Here is a 17,267-nt window from a genome sequence, read left to right as displayed (position 1 = left end):
CATGGTGCTAGATCTCCAGAGCCTGTACCAAGTGCCCATATGGAATGAAGAATTTTCAGATTAACAGGCAAAAAGGGAAGCAAAATCATAGTGTCACCACAAAGGGTTCTCTCCAAACCATCATTTAATTTTCTGGCTACTTAATAATATATATCAGTGTACTATGTATACGTAATTATTTCATGTTAATCATCAGATTAGCACCTCTTTAAAACCCAGTGCATCCTTTAGACCAGAAGACTTGTCCCTATTTTACAGATAAGGAAACTGAGGCATAGAAAGATATAGTGACTTGTACCAATATGGCCAGGAGTGGAATTCAGTGTTCTTTCAGTGTTTACATGCATATAGATGTGTATATATGTGCATGCATGTGTGTGTGTGTGTGTGTGTGTGTGTAGGCTCCAGATGCTAACATCAAGAACAGCGCCTATTGACCACTCCCAGCCCTTGGGCTCTCTCAGAATCCAGATACATCTGGAATTCAAGAAGAAAGGAAGGTGCTGAGACACATGCTAAATGAGATGAGTCTGAACATCTGGTCTCTAGACTTGACCTTTCCTCACTCCTCAAAAGAGGAGTTTGGTCACGTGGTTCCCAAAGTAGCATGACTCCCTGGTATTAATGTAACCTCTGGGTTCCTGCAATGTATGTTTGTTTGTGTGTTCTCTCCCTTTAACCAATCAATTCCTATTTATCCTTAATGTCCCGGCTTGAATTTTACCTCCTCAGGAGGGTTCTACTCTCTCAGAGGGCCCTGAACTTGCCTTTCATGGCATTTAGCACAGCAGCTTAAAATTGTCCTTTATTTTGTATATTGTTTGATCAAAGCCTATCTCTCCCTGGTGGGGTGTAACTTCCATGAACATAGGAGCCTTGTGACTTCCCTCACTGCCCTGCACCCAGGGCTGAGCCCTGAAACCTGAGAGGTTGCTCCACCACTGTGTTGATTGAATGAATGTAGGAAAGGAGCTGGTCTTGAGTTTGGTTTCTACTAACAGAAATTTGTATGACGAGTAGCACCTTGTAGAGATCAGTAAACCAGCAACTGTTCTCTCTTCATAGCAATGTTTTAAGAGTAACCATATTTATTTTTGACTTTTGACTAGCTGTTTTAATGCTTATAATAGACTGAAAAATTTACATCCGTAAGATTTTTGTACATCTGTGATGTAAATATCAGACCACTTAGATTTTTTTCATTCTGTGGCAGCCCAGCTTTTGTCTCATTACCTGAGCTATACAAGACATGGCCAAAAGCCCTTGGGGTGGTTTTAAAAATTAAGAATGCTTATCCAAATGAACTGAGTAAAACTTCACCTTGTAAGGTTTCTTGCAAGTGCCTATTTTTAAAGCCACTTTAGGTAATCATGTGGGAAACTTCATCTCATGACCTTATGATTCCCTGTTTTAAAGCAAAGTGTTCTATTCAGGTTGGCCACTTTCTTTCTTCAACATGCTTAATGCCAGATGACTTCCAGTCCAATTCAAAAGTTAAATCTGTATTACAATATGAAGACTGACTGCCATCAAAACTTCTCAAAATATCCTTGGAACTTGAGTGTTCTAGTAATGGCAGCCTCATTGTGATAAATATATAGTCTTTCAAGCTGATCAACTTGGAACACGGTCATGTTTACATGGTTTGTTTTTTAGGACAGCCAAATTGCTTCATGTGGTCATAACTCAAAATTTCTTCAGGTTAGATTACTAAGATAAAACCAGCTTTTACATAGTCATTTTCATAGTATTTGATTAAACTTCTTGATATTACTCACGGAAGATGAAACAGTAAATAATACTATTTGTTGACATACTTTTAGCCCACTAGGCTGTAACATCAGAAGAGTAGAGATCATGTCTCTGTATCCTCAACAACAAGCATAGTGCATAGAGGCAGGACAAATGGTGCCAACACATTCTAGTTTGCCCAAGACTGTCTTCATTTACTCTGGCTTGTCCCGGTATGATATTTAATAGCATCCCCTTACTCTTGAAAATGCCATAGAATGGGAGATAAATTACACAGCAATGAATGTTTTTGACTGTATCATGAGTGAAATAATGTATGAATAACTAAACAAATGAGACCCACATCTCTCATACATCTGAGATATGTGATGAAGTGCATAAGTTGGCTTTCTGAAAACAAAGCAAATAAGCCCTAATTTGTAGTATGTGCTGATTTCTGTAGTGCCAATATTCTCACTATGTCTGATTCTAAGATACCAATGTTGTATCACTGATTGTGGGGTTGGGAAGAGTGGTGTGAGCTGGTCTGAACTGGCTTCAGCACACCAGTGTTCCAGGAATACTCCATCACTGGTGTACTGTGGAGATACCAAACTGAACATGGGTGTGTGGTTTGTTCTAGGGATGATAGTAAGCAAAACATAACAAATGGTATGACATGGGTACCAGTCTATCAGAATGGATGCTGGTCTAATCACTGCAGACATGGACTGTAAATGAATAGGATAGCCAACCAGAGCATCCTGGTCCTGGCCCTATGGGGACTACAGCCACCACCTTGACCTCATCTGCCCTGCACACTCACTTACCAAACTTACTGATTTAGTTTGTCAAAGGCAGACCAAGGACAATAGCAATATGACTTCCAGGTCCTGTAACAATCTTTTGGTGTTTCCCGGAATTTTGAACAGAGCGGACTAGTCCTCCCCTGTGTGTGGTGTACTCTCCAAAGCTGTGAGTGGATCACAAAGCATCACAGATCCATGCTGGGAACTCCTGCTGGCCTGCCCTACTGGAGAATATTCCACAGTTTCTCTGTTACCTTGATGTGGAATTGAACTGTAGAGGAGTTAGACAACATAAGCTAAAAGTATTCTCAACCTCCCTTTGATTTAGGTAGGAAAAAAAATTTTTTTTAAGATAAAATAAAACATACTCCCAGGCCATCAAGACCACAGTTCTTAGAAGATGTGGGCAAACTTTCAACTCTGCCAAGAAATAGATAAGTGCTCTAGGAGATGAACACAGACAAACTGTTAGAGGAAAATGAGGACAAATCAAAACTCTTCCTTGGCATCTGTTTTAATCCATTTGGGCTGCTATAAAAGAATAACACAAGTTGAGTGGCTTATAAACAACAGAAATTTATTTCCTACAGTTCTCAAGCTGAGAAGTCCAAGATCAAGGCTCCAGCAGATTCAGTGTCTGATGAGAGCCTGATGCTTGGTTTGTAGACAAGTATCTTCTGGCTGTGTCCTCACAAGATGAAAGGGGCAAGAAAGCTCTCTGGGTCTCTTTTATAAGGGCACTAATCCCATTTGTGAAGGCTCCACCCTCATGACCTAATCACTTCCCAAAGGCCTCACCTCTAAACATCATCATATTGGGAATTAGGTTTCAACATAGTGTATGTAAACATTCAATATATGGCAGCATCTTGAAGGGTAGAAGGAAGAAGCTGAGTGAAGCTGCTGCTTTGATGCTGAAATGAAACCCATTTTCTCTCAGAAAACAAAGATGAGCAGGCTACATTCTTGAAGGTTATTGAACTCCTTAGACAATTGATTCCTGGCAATCAATGTCTTCATATGATGGTTAGAACATGTTCAGTAGATATGAGGGGGTAGATGAAGGTGTTGCTAGTTTGGAGAAGATCTATATATACATGGAATTGACTGCCACCTCCATTGTAGGATTTGAAGGCATTGAGCTCTCCCAAATCACACATAAGGGTATGCAACCTGTGCAATTATACAGGATCCTATACCTAGAAAGGCCTCACCTTTGGTTTAATGTTCTGTTGTTGCCATCTTGAAATTCTCAGTAACTTTTGAATAAGAGATCCAGGATTTTCACTTTGCACCAGGCACTGCAAATTAATTTTTATCTTCCCAAAGTGCCATTAAAGGAGATAAAATTTTAATTTCTCAGACTGTATATCCTGGAGACAGAATTGCCATCAACATGTGCCATGAGCCACCAAGGGATAAAGGGAAAAACAACAGAAATATGTATAACTTAATCAGCAAGGATAACAGGTTTTTCCACCTGTTAACAAAAGTACATCGTATCAAAACAATCAACCCCTATCACTAATCAGAAGGCATGGTTGGAAAAGGCAATAGTGGGGCACAGAAAAAGTGGGGCAGCACATAGAAGGAGTCATTTGTGGAAGGAAGCTGAAAATATAAAATAAAGAAGCAAAGACTAATTTCCTAAATTTGCAAATGTTGTTTCTGTATTGCCACCCATAATTCCCTGAATTTGCTTCCTCTCTCTTTTTCTCCTCCCTCCCTCTAGTCTTTTATATAATCATCAATAAATCTTTATGGTAGATAATGAAATGCATAAGAAGAGAGATAATGGTAAGGTACTCTGTGAGTTCAGAAGAGGGAGACATCACTCTTAGTGTGTGGGAAGATACATTTGGAGGAGTCAGCACTGCAGCTGGTCCTTGGGAGACGGGAGTGACTTGGATACAAGGTGATAGAAAGGTTTTCTAAGGAGAGAGGACAGTGGGAACAAAGGCATGAAATGAGAAAGCCTGGGGGTGATTATAAAGAACAGTGCATTGCTTTGTTCGGCTGGAGCACAAGGTTCATGACGAGGAGCAGTGGGAGGTAGAGCTTTCATTTCTCCCTCTATTGATTCTTTTCCTAAATATTTCAGATGAACAGAAGCCACAGTTTAGAGAAGGGGATGCTTAGCCAAGTAACTGGTCCTTAGTGACTAGTCTTATCTCTACCTTGTGCTGTGACATATTGCAAATTCCCAATTTGGAAAATGTATCTGTCAGGACAGACTTGGATGTACCGTAGCAATAAACAAATCCCTAAGTTCAGTGGCTTAAAAATGTTAACAAAGGCTTCTTTCTTGTTCCATGCTGCAAGTCCACAGCAGATCAGCTGGAGACTGCTTTGCTCCATGCTCTCCTCAGTCAGGGATTCAGGCTGATGAAGGCCCTACCATCTGGAGCTTTGCTGGCTGCTCTGGAAAGGGATGAGAAGAGCAAACCATATACTAGCCCTCAAAGGCTTTTGCCCAAAGAAGGCTCATGTCAGCTCCACTCACATTTCACTGGTTAATGTGTCTTATGACCACATCCAACTGAAAGAAGCCAGAGAAGATGCAATCCTATCATATACTTAGTAAAAGAAACATTAGAGTTGTCTGATGAATGGCACCAATGAATACCACAGAGAATCTCAAGGTGACTTGTTCCAAGACACCCAAACATTTGCTTCAGTCTATATATTATATGATTGGATGAATAGTTTTTACAGTTTCACATTTTGGTGCTTTGGCAATTAAAATTGATAGACTTATTTATACAATTGAAGCTTTTTAACTAATTTTTTTAAAGCTTCTTACCATTTTTTTTCAAATTCAAGTTACCTGAGAACTGTAGACATTCTGATCATTCTGGCCCTACTTTGTTTCTCATATAGATGTCTCCAGCCTGAACTACATGATCAAGTATTACTCATGTATTACCCTGGAATTTCTCTAGTTTGGGGATGAAAGATGCATTACCACTTTCTCCTTCTTCTTCCAAGACAGACATCACTCATCAATCATGGTCCCCTTTTCCATTGAACCAAATTTGAATTCTTATTAATAGAATGTTCCAACTGATCAGAGTTTTAAATGAAATAAAATCAATTTATCATCCTCCTCTAATGGGGCACGGGAATAAATATTATCTAAAAACCCAGACTACTGTCCAAGAAATCAATAGCATATTAATGGGAAGGACTTAATTTTTTAACATATATTTGATTTGTTTGTTCTCTCATTTATTCAGCAAGAATTTACTGAGAAACTACTATATGCCAGGTACTGTTCTAGGTACTGGGGATGGTGATGGGTGCAATAAGCCTGGTCCTTTCCCCAGTGGAACTAATGTTCTAATACTGCTAAATATGTCCATGAGTTTATGTGTACAAGTGCAGGAGCAAGAGACAGAAAGGAACTGTATTGCAAGGTAGAGCAGAAAACTTTCAAGTTGGGGATCCCTGGGTGGCGCAGCGGTTTGGCGCCTGCCTTTGGCCCAGGTCGCGATCCTGGAGACCCGGGATCGAATCCCACGTTGGGCTCCTGGTGCATGGAGCCTGCTTCTCCCTCTGCCTATGTCTCTGCCTCTCTCTCTCTCTCTCTGACTATCATAAATAAATAAAAATTTAAAAAAAAAACATATACAGAAAACTTTCAAGTTGAAGAAAATGGAATTTGAAAGGCCAGAGGAGGACTGAAAACCTGAGTGCTCCATGGGGGTAAAGCTAAAGAGGAAAAAAATAATCTCTAATTTTTAGCAGTAACAAAAACTGTCCTCATTCACCCTAGAGTTCAAATCAATTGATTAACACTTACTTACATATTTGCTAAGACTTGATTGGTTATCCTTCCTAGAGGTAACTTTTTACAGATTCATTCACTCATTTATTTGCTTGTTCGTCTATGTCAGACAGTAAGTGATTCCATAGAAGGTGAAATACAAGAAAGATAAAAAGTCTATCTTCAAGGAATGCCCAGGCTTAAGCTTAGGGGTTTGGATAGGGCTAGCAGAAGCTGACTGTGAAGGAAATAAATACAAGACAGAGCAACAGGAAAGGTTATGGTGCCACAGAAGAAGGGGTCATCATCTTTGGCTGCACAGGGATTGCTTTGAAGAGGGCTGGAGGAAAGGGAGTTTAGAATTTTCCTGGAGGAAGAGGAGGCCAAGGACAATTTGAGCAGACAGAGGGGTTCAGCAGGATGGAAAGAAACAGATTGGAATGAGTCTGGGGAATTTAACAGGAATCAGTAGCTTTGGAATGTGGAGGGCAAGAAGATGAGACTGGGGAGAAGCCACGGCAATAAATGAAGTTCTTGAGATGGGGTTTCAGGGAGGAAACCATGAGCTTCTCCTGACATCCCTGAAACCAGCACCCCAGGTTGCTACTCACTCTGTCATCACATAGAACCACCCCAGTGCTGATGGTGCACTTGTCCCCCTTGCTCTACTCTTGGAGTCAATCTTCTTCCTTGCTTTATAGTCCTCTGTCTGAAATATAGAAGAATGTGACATTTGCAAGAGAACAGTATGCTCTTTCAATAAACAAAGAAACAAACCAACAAACCCGACTGCATTAAAGGATATGCTCTCAGTTGGTGGTATGAAAATTTTCATCTTTTTAAATTTGAGCCAACAGACCTCCATAGCACCAGAACACCCGTATCCCCCAGGTCATTTGTGGTTAGAAGCCCAGAGTTTTAAGTGTGTAGAACTTCACCTTTTTATCACTGTGAGAGTTGGGCTTAACCTTGGGTCATGTTATCTTCAAGTATTTTAAAGCATCTTTGTGCAGTTGGATGCTAAAGGCTGTACTTATATGCTCCTCTGTGTAAGTGCAGAGCCCCCTTGAACTACCTAAGGACACAATGGGGTTTCATTATAACAAGGCTGTTTGTAGCATGTGCCTACTTCATTTCCCCCTTTCTTTGGGGATTGGCTTTCTTTGTTTCTGGGCTCATCTATGTGGTGAAGCAATGCTATGTAATCACTATAACATTTCTTCTTCCTAGAGTGCAGAGAGACCCCATTTCCCTGCCTCTGCTGTAGTTATGTTTGGGCCATCTCATTTAATCCAGGCCAATGGAATGCATATGGAAATGATGTAAGGCCTGACCCTTAAAAACATCCTTGTGATCCTCCAGCTCTCTCTTCTCCTGCCACAGCAAGCTGGAGGCCATGTGTTCATGTGGCATTCCTACATGCGTGAATGAGAAATATGCTCACAGTGTTAAGCCGCTGAAATTTGGGGTTTGTCTATTGTGGTAGGTGGCACTAATTTCCCTAACACTACCTGGAGGAAAATCTGATGTCCCCCAGCTGGTAGGATTCTATTTCCTTTGTTTAAGAAACCAGCTCCACTGAGACCTTAATCTTAATTCTACTTTCCTAGGGGAGAGAGGCTTCCATTAGCTGAAGTCAGGGCAGAAAGCCCATTGCAGAAATATGGCTTCTCCCACAAGAGACATGTGGATTGGGTGCCTGGGTGGCTCAGTCAGTTAAGTGTCTGCTTTAGCCCAGGTCATATTCCCAGGGTCCTGGGATCGAGTCCTGAGCCAGGCTCTCTGCTCAGCAGGGAATCTGCTTCTCCCTCTCCCTCTGTGTCCCTCCTGCCTGCTCCGGCTCACTCACTCTCTCCTCTCTAATAAATACATATTTTTTTTTAAAGAAGCATATGGACTGAGGGGGTGAGAGAGTCCATTCTTAGCAAATGGATGATTTTACATTGGTGGGCCTGACAAACAACTCAGTAGATAACTCTGCTTAGAATCTTCCCAATAATCCCTGGGTGGCGCAGCGGTTTGGTGCCTGCCTTTGGCCCAGGGCGTGATCCTGGAGACCCGGGATCGAATCCCACGTCGGGCTCCTGGTGCATGGAGCCTGCTTCTCCCTCTGCCTGTGTCTCTGCCTCTCTCTCTCTGTGTGTGTGACTATCACAAAAAAAAAAAAAAAAAAAAAAAAAAAAAAAATCTTCCCAATATAGGGGAAGGCATTAGGAGACAGAGACCTTAGACTGAGCATTTTTGGAGGGTTCTAAGCTCCATTCTGCCAGCGTTGGCCTCTGAATCTTTCCTGTTAATACTGAGACATAAGCAGAGTTCAAAGGAGCCATTCCTTCCAGAAGGTCCTTCACCCCATCCCAGATTCCCTGTCTTGGTTGTCAAGGAAGCTTCTAGCTGTGAAAGGGCCAACCTGGGAATCAAACCATGAAGCTGCAAGTCATTTTCCATAAGCCACTGAACAGCTGTCAGATGTTAATGAATTTGACTCAGTACCACCCAGGAGCTGAATTTTGTGGACAAGAAGTGAAAAGCTTCCAAGTCTATGACAGAGCTGGTCACACCCTCTGTTCCTTGGAGAGGAGGTAAATCTTCTCAGGGAGGATGAAGGCTTGCCACCAGAGTATCCTTGGCCACTGGGGCAGATGCACCATCAGTGCTGTTTTGTAAATGCCTCCTGCCTGTGGGGCTGTGATGCTTTGTAAAGACAAATGAGTGACAAATGAGTGCATCACCCTCTGCTGACAGCTGCCTACAGAGGCAAGCAGGTCTGATTTGCAAGTGGTTCATTTACAGGTAGAATAACCCTCCAACCCTTTTTTAATATCCTGGACTTAAATGTCAACCATGGAGAGGGGGATGGGAGTGAATGATAGCTTAGAAATGTGTGCGTGGGGGTGCCTGGTTGGCTAAGAATTCGACCCTTGACTGTTGGTTTCAGCTCAGGTCATGATCCCAGGGTCTCGAGGTCAAGCCCCTCATTGGGCTTGTGCTTAGCGGGATGTCTGCTTCCCCCATCCCTCTCCCTCTGCTCCTCTCCCTGCTTGTGTACTCTCTGTCTCTCAAACAAATAAAATATTTTAAAAAACCTACATGTGGGTGTATCTGTGTGTGTTCGCGCACATGCATGCGTGTTTATTTATTTTTCACAAGAGGGAGGAGTTGGTAGCTGGCAAGACCAGCAAAGCTCTTTAAGAAACCAGTGGATACTCCAGGAAGGGAGGGGCAGACTGGTTTAGAACATGAAGTTTTCCTGGAGGAAGTGAATAGAACCTCCCCTGGGAGGACAAGGACAAGACTATAATATAACACAGAGTCTGATGAGAGATGGGTGGTTGACAACAATGCTGCTGTTTCTACTTCCAAAACATAGTTGGAATCCAGCCAGTCTCCATATCCACTGCCACCTCTTTCAGGCCTCCAGGCTATTGTGACAATCTCCTGACTAGTCTTCTTACTTTCCTTTTTGCCCCTTTCTAATCCTTTCTCACTAGCAGCCCAAGTAATCTATTTGAAATTGGAGCATGAGCCTCCCTTGCCTAAAATTCTCCCAAGACCTGAAGAAAGCCTGTTCCTTATTGCAGGCACGATTGGGTTGAACCTCATTTGCCTCCTTATCCTTGTGTCTTGTTCCATTCCCTCTCTCTTCTCTCTCCCTCACCGCGCTCCAATCTTCAGTTCCTTGTAGTCACTAAATGCATTCCCTTCGTCCGACTACAGCATAGGCTGTGCATCACCTTGCACAATTCAGGTCCTCTTTGCTCACTCTTCTGTTTGACCATCAACATCACCTCCTCAGGGATGCAAATATAGGTCTTAGTTCTGTCCCTTGCCAGCACTGAGACCTCAGGTGGGTGGCCTCCTCTCCAAGCCTCCATGTCCTTCTTGGTCATGGGGATAAGAATGATACCCCCCTGTTACACTTAGTATGAGGACAACACTGTGCAGGAGAAATTTCTCAGCTGGTGCCTGGCACATAGCAAAGTGCTCAAAAAAAGTGAGTTGCTATTGTTAATAATATTCATAGTATTGCTATTGTTATTATTATTATTATTATTATTATGTAATTCCATTTACCCAAGACCCCAAATCCTCCCTGGAGAAGACTTGAACAGGCCTTTCTCATGGTGTGTGTGTATTTTTTTTTTATCATGGTGGTACATAACCCCAGCCTTCTGTTCTATTCGTTTTTACACCAGACAGCATTTTACCACAAAAAGCGGCTGTTGTTTCTCTAACGGCAGTCACACACTTAATGCTTCAATTTCCACATTTTATTTTATATGTAATTTAAAGCCCATGGTGCCTTAATTGTAAAATAGGCCTTATTAAAATAATAGCTTGAAAACCAGTGGGGCTCCCTGTGCCGAGCAATGAGGGTTTTTAGCTTAACGGCTGTTTACTAGGATTTAAAAAGAGACACAACCCAAATAAAGCTGTAAAGACATTTCCAGCGTGAGTGATGGGCTGAGGACCAGCTGATAATTAAGCTCCCCCTCCCCCTCACATTTTTTTCTTCTTTTGGTTGCTGTCTGGAGCTTTCCTTAGAAATCCAAAGCACACCCTTTGCTGCTTTTATGATTGATGAGGCGGTGAGGATACTTCAGTACGAGTAAGCAACGTGGTGCTTTGATTAATGATGCTGGTGGGACTCCCAGAAGACCAAACAGAATAACACTGTTATCAGGAAAGCAGCTGAAGCTGCTGAGAGGGACAGCGGCAACCAAGCCTGTGTAGACGGTAAGGCCATCCATAGGTAGGTAGGGTCTTTAATTCAGCTCAAACCCAACCTGTCCTCCTAAAGGGCCAGTAGCCAGAGAAGAGGAGACTGAATGGCATGATTTTCCATTGAATTCACAAAATTGGCATTGAGCACAGTCAGGTTCCCTGGAAATCTCAGAGTATGATACACACATGAGCTGGTAGGAATCTCAGGCTCTTTTATAGTCATGATGGATTTTTTCAATGTGATCTTTCTCAGGCAGCAACATTCAGATGAAGAGATTTCATTGTATAGGAAAAATAATAGTGTTTATCCATTGAACACTGACTTGGACTTACACTGAATCCTCATAATACCATGAGATGGGGATTACTATTATTCTTCTTACTTTATTGCTAAGGAAACCTGGACTCAGAGAGACTTTATATAGTACAGGTCCACACAGCTCTTGAGCTGTGAGCCGGGACTCAAATCCAAGATGACCCCATGTCTAAGCCTATGATCTTGGCCACCTACCAATCTTAGGCTTCCAAGAAGAGATGGGGGGTGGGGGTATTGGGAAGACACCTGACCAGGTTTCAGAACATCTCTGTTTCAGGTCCTACTTTTGCTGCTCACTGTGTGACCTTGGATAAGATGCTTACCTCTCTGTGTCCAAGTGTCCTTGAATAGGAAATAGATACATCCACCCTCCCTCACAAGGTTTTTGTGAGGATCAAATAAATTAACATTTACAAATGCTTTTTGCAAGGTAAGAACCCCAATGGACTATTTATTATAGCAAAGCTGTCAAGTGAACCCACACAGGAAAGCATTTATAAGGCAAAGCAACACTGAAAGAGCCAAGCAAATTAAGATGCCTGGTTCCAGAGGAACCCAATATAATTTTCTAACTCCTAGATGTATGACTTTGGGTAGGTCACATGATCTCTCCGAATCTCAATTTTCTATCCCGTAAAATCAGATAAGACCCATCTCTCAGTATTGCTGTGAGAATTCCATGACATTATTCCCATAAAACAACTTAAACACTGCCTGGCACATGTGCCCCCTGATTGTTAGCTAGTGTTATTATTTCCTTCCCTTCAAGCCACAGTCCACTCCTCATTACTCAGTCAGGTAGGGCTGCGCCTGACTTTCTGGTTGTCTCTCTGAACCTTTGTGGCGTTATAGACTGAAAAAGGAAATATGAGTCAAAGAGTGCCCCGAGGCTCCAACACTGTGGTTTTGAAAGTCAATATGCCTGTCGATAGCAGAACTCATGGCCTCTCCAGGGACTGCCATGCTGGTGCTGCTGAGCTCCACCAGCTCTGCAATGAGAAGCTTTCTGATGGTGGGAAATGCAGCCCAGAGAAAGGGCTGTGTCATTGTCAGGCTAGAGCTTTTGCAGCCTCCGTTGTTAACAGGGATTTGAGCACAAGGTGAGCAGGACAGGCCCAGCTGCCCCCCAACCCGCCAACACCCACACAGTGGTCAGAGGTTGCCACCCCTCATGTCTGCACGGACCTTTACACTTGGAAAAGTGATTTCAGGTCTCACATGCTGGACGATGAGTGGAAAAACCAGGGAAAGCCATCTCGCACCCTCTCCAGACCGACCTGGATCCATATTGCCAAGCTCGAGTTCAAAGAGTAGTGTCAACTTTCACACAACATGACACCAAACAGCCCTGGGTTTGAATCATGGTTCTGCCATTTCTGAGTTCCATCATCTTGGGCATATTCCTTAACTTCTTAACTATCTTTTTCTTCTATAAGAAAGCAGCTAAGTGCAGCGGTGCAGGAGGCAGTTCTCGCATCAGAGTGCCTGGGTTCAAATTCAGAGTCTGGGGACACCTGAGTGGCTCAGCAGTTGAGCTTCTGCCTTTGGCTCAGAGTGTGATCCTGCAGTCCTGGGATCGAGTTCCTCATGGGGATACCCAGGGGGAGCCTACTTCTCCCTCTGCCTATGTCTCTACCTCTCTCTCTCTCTCTGTGTCTCTCGTGAATACATAAATTAAGTCTTAAAAAAAAAAATCCAGGGTTTGATGCATCCTAACTGTGTATTCTCAGATCGTATACTGCTTTCACTGCCTATAAAATGAGAATACAAGGTCCACTGTGAGGATGAAATGAAATTAAAAATCTACGTAAAATCCTTAAAGTAGTAGCAAGCACTAAACACCTGTGGGCTGTTGTTTTTGTCTGGATGAACCAACGCTGCTAGAGTGAAAAATAAACCTGGAGAGCTCAATGGATTAGCATAATAAAAGTTTATTTCTCACTCAGGCAGGGGGAGGGATTTCTTCTCCATCAGGCACCTCAGGGCCCCTGGATCTTTCCCTCTGCAGACATTGCCCCGTCCATCTGTGGCTTCCCAGTTTGCCATGGTAGAGAAAAAGAAGGTGAAGGAGGCATATGGCTCTTACCTCCCTCGGCACAGACATGGCTCCTGGTGCTCCCACTCACAGCGCTTCAGCCAGAGCTGGTTCTATCACCCCAGTCTCATTGTGAGGGAAGCAGTCATTACCGTAAAATAGGCTAAGTGCCTAAATCACAATGTCCTTGTAAAAAGATTAAGTGACAATATGTATGGAATGATTAGCACACTTCTTGGCTCATGGTTAGTGCCTGTTGTGCACCCTGGTGATAGTACTTTGGATTTGGTGCCCGTCTGACTTGATTTAGTGCAATTCTGACTTGGATTAAACCACTGGTCATTCCTTCTCAGGGTCCATTATCATGTCAGTACCAGATTCTCTTAGTAGCCATGTTTTTCTCTTACCTTTGTCACTGTGTCCCTACCTGTCCTCAGCATTTTTTCCTCTTTCAGCATTCCCAGGGTGCCCAGTACCCTCAATGGGATCCCTTGATGCTTCCTGTTGTGGCATTCCACCACAGAACAACTTCAATGCTACATGACAATTTTTGATGTTCAAAGTGCTCTCATCGTATTGATTGTGACACTCTGCCAATTCATACGGGAAGATTTGATTGAGTGCCCACTATCTGCCAGGAATTGGATCATGCAATAATGGTCACTGACCCTTGGAGGTCAGTCAGAATTCTCAGCCTTGTTTCATATGAGCTAACTGAAGCTCAGAGAGGTTAGGGGACTGCCTCAAGCCACACAGCCTGTATGACATGAAGGCTGACTGAACGCAGGATGACTCCCTATCAAGAGCCCTTCCTACTATCCTCCCAGGGCTCTGCTATTAGCTTCTGTGTATTTTCAGAAGGACTTATACACATTGTGGGCCTTTCCTAAGCCTTCTTTATGTCTTTTTCCTTCAACAACTTAAACTTGAAGAATTTATTAATTTGAGCTAAACCCCTGCAGAAAACAATAGCTTGACCTATCATTCTTCTCTGGGACATTATAGGGCTGAAGATCACTGTCTTAGCCCAGAGCCTATACACCACTAATGGTGGAAGTCAAGCACTCATTCAAGTACCATGAACACCATTCAGGGATAGACATTGAGCAGTGTCCCTGAATCACAGTGTGTAAGCAACAGACTTTCATCCAAATAATGAGGCTGATCTTTCCTGCCTCAATGGAAATATCCAAAAAGTGAAGACTCAGGTGATCACTGAACTCAAGGAGCTTATACTTTAAAGGGGACCCAGGGCCAATATACACAAAAAGAGCATCACATGGATTCTCTCTCATGAATATTATTTTTTATGTTTTATAGCTCCATTCCCAGAGTGTAGATTCCCATGCCAGGTATTTTAGAAATATTATCTTACAGTCTCATAATCAGCATGATGTCAGGATTAGTTATCTCTATTTTCCCATGTAGAGGAGGACACCAAAGCTCAGAGAGGTTAAAGTGATTTGTCCAAGTCACACGGCAAATGTCGGAATTAGAAATTTAACTCCTAAATCTATCACTTTCCATTCCACCATACAACAGCAGGATGCCATGGAAGGAATTAGCCCAGGAGTATCTAAAGGGTGGGTTGCTTTTCTTAGGGATGTCTCCAGCATCCTCGAATATCAATATGGTATCTCAAAGGCTAATGGAGACATAGAAGAGGGAAAGCCAGTTAGGTAGGACTCTGCTTCTACCAGAGAAATTTCACTGTTGTATTTTCCACACTGGGTTTTCTCATACATATTTTGTTGGAAAATATGTATCCTACAGCATGGGACAGAGAAAAGGAAAGTAAAAAAATAAAATAAAATAAAATAAAATTTAAAAAGAGGACTGAAAACAATAGTTTTAGCACCATGGCCTCAATTTTAAGGACTAGACATTAAGGTTCAGGAGATGAAAAGATTTTCCTAATGATCAAAGAGTTCTAGGTGACAGACTGTAGTTTTGAGCAGGTCTTGGCAACTTTTTTCTGTAAAGGGCAAGATGATAAATATATTTCAGGCTTTGCAGACATGCAATCTCTTCACAACTACTCAACTCTGCTATTGTAGGGAGAAAACAGACCCAGACAATGGATAAACACATGAACATGGCTGTGTTCCAATAAACTTTATTTACAGAACAAGCTGAGAGCTGGGTTTGGCCCTCGGGCCATAGTTTATGGACCCCTGGTTTAGAACAAAGGATTCTTGACTATTTATGTAGCACTTTTTCTACAAAAACAAAGCTTCTTCCTTAATGACAGATGAATTGTACACCCCTGTTGTTTTCTTAATGTTGAGGAAAAATTGAAGATCAAAGTTGGAAAGTGCATGAGGATTTTATAAAACAAAGCATGGGTAAACAATAAGATAGACATTAGACATGTTAGCCTGGTTGGGGGCAGAGCTCCCAGGATAAGGAATAAAAGGGAATCATAAATAAGTGATTTAAAGAAAGAGCCTTGCCCTGATGATGATATTAATGTGTCATGAACTGAGAAGTGTGACTAACTCAGCCCTCTGCAATCAAGGTCCAAAATAAATTAATATATTTTGGTGTTGTACAACATTATAAAGGTACTAAATGCCACTGAATTATATGCCTTAAAGTGGTCAGTTTTGTATTATATGAATTTCACTTCAAATTTTTTTTTCAAAAATAAATTGGTAATTAAAGTAAACAAAAAATGTGAAAATGAAATGGCATGGTTCTATGTGGTTGGGGCTTCCCTTAGATGGGTGAGGAAATCTTCTGCTATACCATGTGGTGGCATGATATGATTTTTTATTTTCCTGACTTTGTGTCACATAGATCTGTTTTTCTTCCTAGCTTCTTTGGTCTGCTCTTCCTTCACCAGTAAGATGCAGGTCAGCATGTGTACCATCTAGGGGTGATGTGGCCATTACATGAAATTCTGATAAAAACAGTTAAATCTAGCAATTGTTCAATAAATACAGCTTTTAATCTAGCTCTTTCTTTCTTTTTTTAAAACTGGGAGAGTAGGAGTTAACCATTTTAAAAGATAATGGAGAGAATAGTGTCCTATTAAAGGGAACAGCAAATAGAAAGGCATGATGGACTCCAGGAAAAGAGGAAGCTGCTTTGACTCAAATGGAGGGTGATGAAATATGGAAGCTACAGAGAAAAGCACAGACTGGATTGTGAAGGACCTGGTAAATAGGGTTTATTGGCTTGGTTGTTAATCAGGGTCATGAACAAGGTGGCTTATTTTTAAAGGGTCACTGCAGCATTAATATAGAAGCAAAGGGAGGAAAGTCGGTGACAAGTGTATAACCCAGGAAAGAGATCACTAAGATGGAGAACACAAGAGAAAGAGCAGATTTACAGAAGATGATGAGTTCAGATTCAGAACATTACATCTGAAAGATCTTAATGTCTTTATTTTTGAGAAATCTTTGTCTTTCATCTCTTTCTTCTTATATTCATTCATTCATTTATTTGTTTATTAATTTGTTCATCATTTATGGAGCTCTTTGTATGTTACAAGCAGTATAACCTATACTCATTTTTTTATTGCTGTGTAACAAACTACTCTCTAAATTTATAGCTTAAAACAACAAACATTTATTATCTAGTAATTCCTATGGGTCAGGAATTCAAAGAATTATCTGGGTGGTTTTGGCTCAGGATCCCTAAAGAGGTGGCTATAAGACATAGACTAGAGCTACAATCATCTGAAGACTTGACTGGTGCTGGTGGATCTCTTTCCAATATGAAACTGTCACATGGCTATTGGCAAGAGGCTTTGGTTCTTGCCAAGTGGGTCTCTATAAAGTGCTCTCATGAGGCAAACATTGGCTTCCACCAGAGCAAATGATCACAGGGAGAGAGAGAAAGAAATCAGATCTAATTATTCAAATAAAATATTGTCATACT

This window comes from Vulpes lagopus, chromosome 3 (genome assembly GCF_018345385.1).
Source record: "Vulpes lagopus strain Blue_001 chromosome 3, ASM1834538v1, whole genome shotgun sequence".
Taxonomy (NCBI): domain Eukaryota; kingdom Metazoa; phylum Chordata; class Mammalia; order Carnivora; family Canidae; genus Vulpes; species Vulpes lagopus.
The sequence above is the reverse complement of the archived record's forward strand: the minus strand, read 5'-3'. Positions refer to the sequence as shown.